A 9,765-nucleotide genomic window follows, 5' to 3' on the forward strand; every position below is an offset into this window, starting at 1 on the left:
TTATATCGTTTCGAAGCCCCGGATGTTAGCTTTCTAACCCAACTGGAACCGCATCATTTGAACCTCTGTAGCTCAAGTTATGGTCGTTTTAGTGCGAAGAGGTCGGCTTGACAGCTTTCCGGTTCTTTCATTTCTTCATGAGTTCTCCAACTTTTCATGCTTCTTTCTTCATTCCCTTGATCCAATCTTTGCCTCCTAAACCTTAAATCACTTAACAAACATATCAAGGCATCTAATGGAATCAAGGAGAATTAGATTTATCTATTTTAAGTCCTAAAAAGCATGTTTTCACTCTTAAGCACAATTAAAGGAGAATATACGAAACCATGCTATTTTATTGAATAAATGTGGGTGAAAGGTGATAAAATCCCCTAAAATCAATACAAGATAAACCCTAAAAATGGGGTTTGTCAATAAGATTCTAGAATTTAAAGATTGAACCTTTCTTAACAAGAAAGTAACAAACTTCAAATTTTTGAATCAATCACATTAATTGTTAGCATAATTTCGAAAATTAAGATAAAATTAAGAAAAAGATTTTTTTTGAAAAATATTTTAAAGAATTTTCGAAAATTAATAAGAAAAATGAAAAAGATTTCATTTTTGAAAATGTTTTAAAAAGATAAGATTTTTAAAATTGAAAATTTGACTTGATTTGTAAGAAACAACGAATTTAAAAATTTTTGACCAAGTCAACTCAAATTTTCGAAAATTTGGAGAGAAATAAGGAAAAGATATATTTTTTTAATTTCTGATTATGAGAGAGAAAAACATAAAAATGACCCAAAGCATGAAAATTTTGGATCAAAACCAATTATGCATGCAAGAACACTATGAATGTCAAGATGAACACCAAGAATACTTTGAAGATCATGATGAACATCAAGAACATATTTTTGAAAAATTTTTGATGCAAAGAAAACATGCAAGACACCAAACTTAGAAATCTTTAATGCATGGATTCTAACAAACGAAAAATGCATATGAAAAACAACAAGAGATACAAAACAAGAAAACATCAAGATCAAACAAGAAGACTTACCAAGAACAACTTGAAGATCATGAAGAACACTATGAATGCATGAATTTTCGAAAAAAGCATAATAATTTTTAAAACATGCAATTGACACCAAACTTAAAAGTTGACTCAAGACTCAAACAAGAAACATAAAATATTTTTGGTTTTTATGATTTTCTAATTTTTTTGTATTTTCTTTTTTTTTTTTTTGAAAAGCATATAGAAAAAAGAAAATAAGAAATTCAAAATCTTTAAGAAGAATTCCAAGAATCTTTCAATATTAGCCCAAAGCTCCAATCAAAGGGTTTGACATAGCTTAATAGCCAGTCAGCTTTAGGATGGAATTACATGCATTGTGGTGATTAATTGAAGACCAATTCCAAAGGAGTTTGAATATGGCTTTACAACCAGCTAGGATTCAACATGTTACTATGAAACTCTATAATTCATTCTTGAAAGTTTTGAAGCCATAGAATAATTTAAAATTTTTTTTCGAAAATAAAATTTTTTTAAAAAAAACAAAAACAAAGAAAAATTTTGAAAAATTTTTGAAAACTTTTTGAAAAGAAAATTACCTAATCTGAGCAACAAGATGAACCGTTAGTTGTCCAAACTCGAACAATCCCCGGCAACGGCGCCAAAAACATGGTGGGCGAAATTGTGATCATCAACAATGGCTCCAAAGGCTTGGTGCTCTCAAACGTGAATCACACTTTGTCACAACTCCGCACAACTAACCAGCAAGTGTACTGGGTCGTCCAAGTAATACCTTACGTGAGTAAGGGTCGATCCCACAGAGATTGTTAGTATGAAGCAAGCTATGGTCATCTTGTAAATCTCAGTCAGGTGGATAATAATTGATTATGGAATTTTGAAAATCAAATAATAGTAAATAAACAAAAAATAAAGATAAACTTACTCATGTAATCCAATGGTGGGAATTTCGGATAGGTGTATGGAGGTGCTGTATTCCTTCTGAATCTCTGCTTTCCTACTTCTTCCTTCTAGTTTTTCATCATTCCTTTCTATGGCAAGCTATATGTAGGGCATCACCATTGTCAATGGCTACATCCCATCCTCTCAGTGAAAAAGGTCCAAATGCTCTGTCACAACACGGCTAATCATCTGTCAGTTCTCAATCAGGTTGGAATAGAATCCAGTTATTCTTTTGCGCTGTCACTAACGCCCAGCCTTCAGGAGTTTGAAGCTCATCACAGTCATTCAATCCTGGAATCCTACTCAGAATACCACAGACAATGTTAGACTTTCCGGATTCTCATGAATGCCACCATCAATTCTAGCTTATACCACGAAGATTCTGCTTAAGGAATCCAAGAGATATGCGCCCGGTCTAAGGTAGAACGGAAGTGGTTGTCAGTCACACGCGTTCATAGGTGAGAATGATGATGAGTGTCACGGATCATCACATTCATCAAGTTGAAGTGAAACAAATATCTTAGAACATGAATAAATCGAATTGAATAGAAAATAGTAGTAATTGCATTAAAACTTTGAAGTACAGCAGAGCTCCACACCCTTAATCTATGGTGTGTAGAAACTCCACTGTTGAAAATACATAAGTGATGAAGGTCCAGGCATGGCCGAATGGCCAGCCCCCAAGATCTCAGAACTAAACGTCCAAATATTGAATAATACAATCAAAGATGTCTAATACACTAGTAAAAAGTTCTATTTATACTAAACTAGCTACTAGGGTTTACAAGAGTAAGTAATTGATGCATAAATCCACTTCTGGGGCCCACTTGGTGTATGTTTGGGCTGAGCTTGATCTATCCACGAGCTGAGGCTTTACTTGGAGTTGAACACCAAGTTGTAACGTGTTTTGGGTGTTCAACTCTGGTTCGTGACGTGTTTCTGGCTTTTGACTCCAGAATACAGCATGGAACTAGCGTTGAGCGCCAGTTTACGTCGTCAAATCTCCAACAAAGTATAGACTATTATATATTGCTGGAAAGCTCTGGATGTCTACTTTCCAAAGCCGTTGAGAGAGCGCTATTTGGAATTCTGTAGCTCCAGAAAATCTATTTCGAGTGCAGGGAGGTCAGATTCCAACAGCATCAGCAGTCCTTTATCAGCCTTTTATCAGAGTTTTGCTCAGGTCCCTCAATTTCAGCCAGAAAATGCCTGAAATCCCAAAAAAACACACAAACTCATAGTAAAGTCCAGAAATGTGAATTTAGCATAAAAACTAATGAAAACATCCCTAAAAGTAACTAGATCATACTAAAAACTACCTAAAAACAATGCCAAAAAGAGTATAAATTATCCGCTCATCACTGGCTCAAAATTATCAACATTTTAATGGAAACCCGGGACTGATCACCCTGAAGCCAAAGTGGTTGCAACTAACAAGTATCCGATGTAGAGCGGCTCATGATTTAATAGCCAAGGAAGGAACCGACAAGTAAAATAACCAACATTCCATGAATACGGTTTAAAGGGAAAAGGCACCGCGTCGGCCTGGCAAAAAATTATTTATACAAAAGGCAACACGCCGATCAAACGATAAGGAAAATATATGTTCAAAGTACAAAATAAGGCGTCGTACCGGCCCGACAAAAGCAGCTATACAATTTTCACAAGTAACTTCCTCGGGATATCAATTATCTTTCTATCCTTAATGGTCTTGAAGGCTCCAATCACCGAGGTATCAAAATCATGGCACAATAATTTGATCTGGGCCTTGCGTGCTTCCTCGGTACTCCCAATAGCCTCGCAAGCATTCTTGATAGTTTCTTTATTCTTTTTCTTGAGATTGGCGGCCTTAGCCTCGGCATCAGTCGATGTAATGCCAATTGTCAACTCCTTCTCCATGTCGCCTACCTTGGTCTCCGACGTGTTTGCCCGACTCAAAACGGCCGCTTTCTAAGGTAAGCTCCCGGTCAGAAAAGCGAGCAACCGCCTCATCGGCAACCTTCAATTTTTTCTCATAATCCTCTAGGCTAACCTTCGCAGCCTCCACCTCAGCCTTAAGTCCACCAATGTCCTATAAGGACGCTCGGTATTTGCCGTCCAAGACATGACAATGGGCTAGCACGGGTTCTACCTTCCTCGCAATGGTAGCAGCGCAAAGCATACAACGATAAGTTCATTTTGCTTGGGAAGCCAAGTCCCCATCTTCAAAGAAATCCTCCATGTGATGCGTGAGCATCTTATACCCTTTTTACTATCATTTTCTAGTTGTTTTTACTTAGATTTTATTTATTTTTACTTGATTTTTGTGCAAAAATCACCTTTGGATGCTACTTTGAGTTTTTCTTGTGTTTTTTTATTTTAGGTAAAATTTGGAGCAGTTTGGAGAAGCCTGAAGCAAGAAAGGGAAATGCTAGCAGCACTCCCCTGGGCACTGAATGCCCATCCGGCATTTAACGGCAGTAGAGGGCACAAACCAGAGACACACGCTTCCCCCCTTGGCATTTAACGCCCATTCCTAAAGTTAAACGCCAGCAGCAGCCCGTTTCACACCTCTTTGGGCCTCCAAGTGCATTTAACACTTCTAAGTTTTATTTTATTTTCTTTTTGTAATTCTTATTTAGAAAATAATTTCTTTTAGGTCTAGCATTTATTATTAGGTTAGTATTTAAAGGAAAAGATCACTGAGGTTTAGGATCTTCTTCCTTCCGCACTTTTTCAAAAACCTGTTTTTCTGTAAGTCATGAGCCAGTAAACCTCCTGGTTAAGGTGAGGAGCTCTGTTTATTTCTATAGATTAAGATTATTATTTTTCTATTTTAATATATGTTTGATTCAATTCTAAGGTGTTATTTTCGTTCTTAATCTTATGAATTGGGTAGAACGAGAGTGTGACCCTTTTCTACATGAGTTCTTATAATTCTCGAGAGAGTTATCTCGCTTGAACTACAGCTTGAAAACACTCCTCCTAAATTGCTAATCACACAACTTGATGGGGATAAGAAACATCTATTCATGCGGGATTGGGGTGATTACGGCCTTTGTGGTATAAACTGGATTTTTGAACTTCACCCTCTAACCTGAGTTAAGTGACCACGAGAGTGGTGGTTGACAAAGGTTAGGGGAGATTAAATCGCTAAGAGATTAGGGTTTAATCACTAGTGGTTTACCATAGAATGAATCATTCATTGTTAAACTAGTTAGTAAGAAGTTTTAATTCGGAAAAGATAAACATCTCTAAGACCTTAATTGTTTTCTCATACTGTTTTTATGCTAAACTCGTATTGCTTTCTTTATTGTCTCGTTTTATGCATTTTCAACAACTCTTTTTACTGTTTGCCTGAATATGTCCAACTGGATAACCATTGCTTGCTCAGTCCGACAATCCTCGTGGGATCGACCCTCACTCACCTGAGGTGTTATTTGGATGAACCAGTGCACTTGCCGGTTAAGTTGTGTGAGTTCTAATTTCACGCACCACCATGCCCGGCAGGAGGTGAGAATCGATAAAGTCCCCAGCATCAAAGTTTCTCTGCATCACGGTAAGCACCCCCTCAGGGCTAGAGGTGGCTTTCCTCTTCAGGGGTTTCTCGACGAGGGTCACCTCCGGACCAGTTTCTTCCACAAATACCTCATCTACTGGTCTACACCCACCACCCGGAAAGGAATTGGGCCATCAAGTTGGTAAAACCAATCTGCCCGGCTGCCATGGACACTGAAACAGGAAAGGGCAAAAGGTATACAAGTCAGAAAAGGAAGAGAATGTGAAAAAGAAACCCTAGCAAACTTACCCACGTGACTCCTATCGGTCTCGCGATCACCCATCAAGAGGTGAGGGTTGAGGTTATTCGCACTAAAAATGGCTAGTAATATGTCGGCTGTGCCGGTTTCATTGGCTTAACCCATCGTAAGTAACCTTTATTAGATAGTTGGAGCCGGCACCGAAGCTCCAATAGGCCGGTATACGGTGCTCTCCCTCTCGAGTGAGCCAGAAAGGGTGCCGAACTTTGGTGGGCCGTACCTTAAAATATTTTTCTTTCAAGTCGTGGAATGAATCTTCGAAGAGGCCAAAAATCTACTGACCCTGTACGGCTCGGAATGAAAGGTACCCCCTTTTTGTATTTACCTTCTTTCGAAGGATTAGTCAAGAGGAAGAGGTAAAGGAAAACCTCAATCGAGGCCCGGAGGTCCGGATAGTCGCACACCATCTCAAAACAACGAATGGAGGCCCAGCTGTTTAGATGAAGTTGCGAGGGGGCCACGTCACACCGGTTCAGAAGAGAAATAATGAAAGGAGAAAAAGGGATCCGAACTCCCAAGTTGTAAACATGGGCTTATACACCCACAACCAATTGGCCACCCAAGGAGTCGACATGTTTATATGATATATACGTTCCCAATCCCCGGGAACAAACATGTCATAATTGGCCTCCTCAGTGCCACCTTCACATAGTAACTCTAAGTTACAGAACAATTGAAGTTCCTCCAGGGTAATCTTGGAGGCCATCTCCTTTGCGTCAGTGGTAACCCAGGCGTAACGGTCTATGGGGGCTCTCGCAACAGGACGCTACGTTATACCTATAGTGGGAGTACCACTTAAGTTAAACTTGGTAGGTCGGAAAATCATAGGAAACTGAAACTAAAACTTCGTTCTGCTACATCATTGTTCTACGCTAATCCACGACTGGTTCGAAGCCTAAATTCAAGAAACGGACGCCTAGTGGTAACCCCCTTAAGAACTAGCTAACAATGATGACCATTACCCAGGAAAGAACAACAAGAAATAACGCATAGCATGCGGAGTAATAGCAATGACAAGGACAAAACAGCAATCACTATAATGAAAAAATGAAAAGCAGATGAGTCTTACTAGTAATTGAAGAAGGAAGGAAGATGAATTATAGATGAAAGCGGCAAGACTCGCAGCGGAGGAATGATGGAAAAAGAAATGAAAAAAAGGTGAGGTGAAGAAAATGCGAGAGAATGAGGAATGTAGGAGTAGCAAGGATGAAGAAAGGGAGTGCAGAATAATAACCGTCAGAAGGAAGCGTGAAAAGTCAGGGATAAAATTGGCTTTTTCCCTGGCTTTTAAATCATTCATAAAGAAGCATTAAATGCTCTGCACAGAAACCAAAGTGACGTCCCAAGCAACGGATATGGGTAACTCACGCGTTGGAATCACGAACCCCCTCCATGCACTCCCGAACCCAAGAGAACTTGGTCAAGGCACTAGTATCTCGAACCTGCCAACCACGAGCTCCTGGCTTCACGGTTGACACTTTGGGGGCACCGTTCTGGTTCAGCCCACTAATGACCCAGGTCCGGTTGCAAGCTACTGAACCCGATCAAGAGGTATCCCGTGCGTCACCTCTCATTCCACGAGAAACCTGGATAGCTAGTAGAAGCTTAGGTGGGCCTGATCACAAAGGGCTTACCTGAGCACAGGGTATAAATAAGGAGTGACATACCTCTCCCAGAGGTACGTCACCCTTCTAACTCTAATTGGCCGCTTATTCATACGGACTCTAACTTTAGTATCGGAGTATCCTTGTAAGTGGCTCCACCCGCCAACGCATAGGCCAAACGCACCGCTCCAGCAGCTCACGCCCAGGTCCAAATCCTCTCATTCCCTTGTTCAGTTACTCGTCTTGCCGATCCACCAAACACCCAAAAAATCGAAAAATTTTTCAATCTAATACTCTTCAAAATAAATTATTATTCTATTAATATTAAGAACAATGTATTAAAGTAAACTTTACGTATGTGACTACAAATAATGTGTACCAAAGGATGACTATTAATACTAATATAAATTACGACCATGCTACGTATATATTAAAATTAGTTACCAAAATTAGTGACTAATATAACATATATATTAAAATATAAAATACACATTAAAAATAAATTAAACAATAATATATTTATATATAAATACATTATGACTAATTTTAGTGACTAATTTTAACGTATAAATATATTTTTATATAAATTAACTCAAATTGAGTGCCTGCAAGTTTAAAATTGCAATCCAAACGTATAAAAATGAATCATTAAATAACTATCATGTTAGGAATTATAGAAATTTGATTTTCATTACCCAACATTCTTTAAACCCCTAGTTTATTGTTGTTAAATCCAAGTATATTGTTTTCTACATTGAATTTCTTTGTCCATCCCATTTTCAGGGGGATTTTGTATCAAATAATTTTTAGTTTTATACTTCACAAATGAATTTTTAATGATTAATAAAAATAAATATAATTCAATAATTGTATAAATTTTTATATAATAGTTTTATTATGAGTCAAAGAAACATCATAAAAAAACTAACAATGTGCTGCTAAAAAAATATTCTAAGTGTTTTTTGGTTTAGTTCTCATATTTTATTTTTTTCTCAGGTTGTAAAATCTATTTTTAGTGTGTTTTAGCTATTTTAATATATGTACTCACTTAAAAACTAAAGTATCCAAAATACTATTGGAAGCATTTAGAAGATTGATAGAAAAAAATAGTTAAATAAAATACAAGAATAGTAATATGTCAATTTCAAAAAATACATCATAATTGAATTGATAAAATATTATTATTAATATTATCGACAATATTTAAGATTATATATATAGGTGAGTTTTGTGATGAAATGATTTATGGTGGTTAAGTGTGACTAAAGTTTGAACAGCCAATTATATTGTAATATGTGATAGGGGAGAAATTCGAGGAAAAGTGGGTTAAAGTAGGTTTGTTGCAGCGTGTTAGTGATAAGCACAGTAATTTTCTCTTTTTATTTTTTGGTAAAATGCAGGGGCCTAAGCCCAACAAAAACTCTCTTGTTTACCGCATTGACAGTTTGATGATTTTGCATACTGTGTGACGTGGGCTTTAGTGTAGGTGGATCGAAATCTACACGAAGAAAAAAATAGCTGTCCAAAAACATTGTTCAATGAATTAGTCTAAATTTTAAAAATGAATTACATTTAACTTCATACAAACAAAAAATGGAGTCAGGGACAAAATCATCGTCAGCAATCTCCGGCAAGAAACTAGTACGAACATTAACTCTGAGCAATGATGGCTATGATTACAAGGTTTTTAGTCATCAATAGTGGCAATGTCTTAGAGGTTGCTGATGCGTGAGTATCTTATCTATCTTTTCTTTATAAATTTGTACTTAAATTGCTAAGTTTGATCAAAATTTAAATATCTTTTGGCCACTATAGATGTTACTTTGAGTTGTGCACAATTCTATTTATTTCACGTAGCGTTCGAACAGATTTGACGGAGTTTTGTAGCAGAAAAGGAAAAAAGCGAATGATACTGTCAATGCTGACCTCCCTGTACTCAAAAAAGAATACCTTGAGCTACAAAGATCCAATTGACGTGATTTTAGGGACGTTGGAAAGCTAACTTCCAGGGCTTTCCAACGATATATAATAGTGTACACTTCTCTTCCAGCAACATCTGTCTCTTCCACGTTGAACTTGGCCCCTACCAAGTTTAGCGTGGAACCTGAAAGCTCCCAGGAAACCATGCGCAACACTCCACGCTGAACTTGGAAAAAGCCAAGTTCAGCGTGGACTCAAAGGGGAGCGCTAAATATCACACTGCCTCCTCCACGCTGAACTTGACTTTTTTCAAGTTTAGCGTGGATCTTCAATATCAGTGTAGTCCCCATATACGACAGCGTGGTTGCACGAATAATCAATTAATTTTGATTAAATTTGTATATTATTTTTAAATAGGAAAAGATATTATTTTAGTTTTAGAAAATATATTTTTTACATTAATTAGGATTAGAAATAAAAAGGAAAAAGA

This window comes from Arachis duranensis, chromosome 3 (genome assembly GCF_000817695.3).
Source record: "Arachis duranensis cultivar V14167 chromosome 3, aradu.V14167.gnm2.J7QH, whole genome shotgun sequence".
Classification (NCBI taxonomy): domain Eukaryota; kingdom Viridiplantae; phylum Streptophyta; class Magnoliopsida; order Fabales; family Fabaceae; genus Arachis; species Arachis duranensis.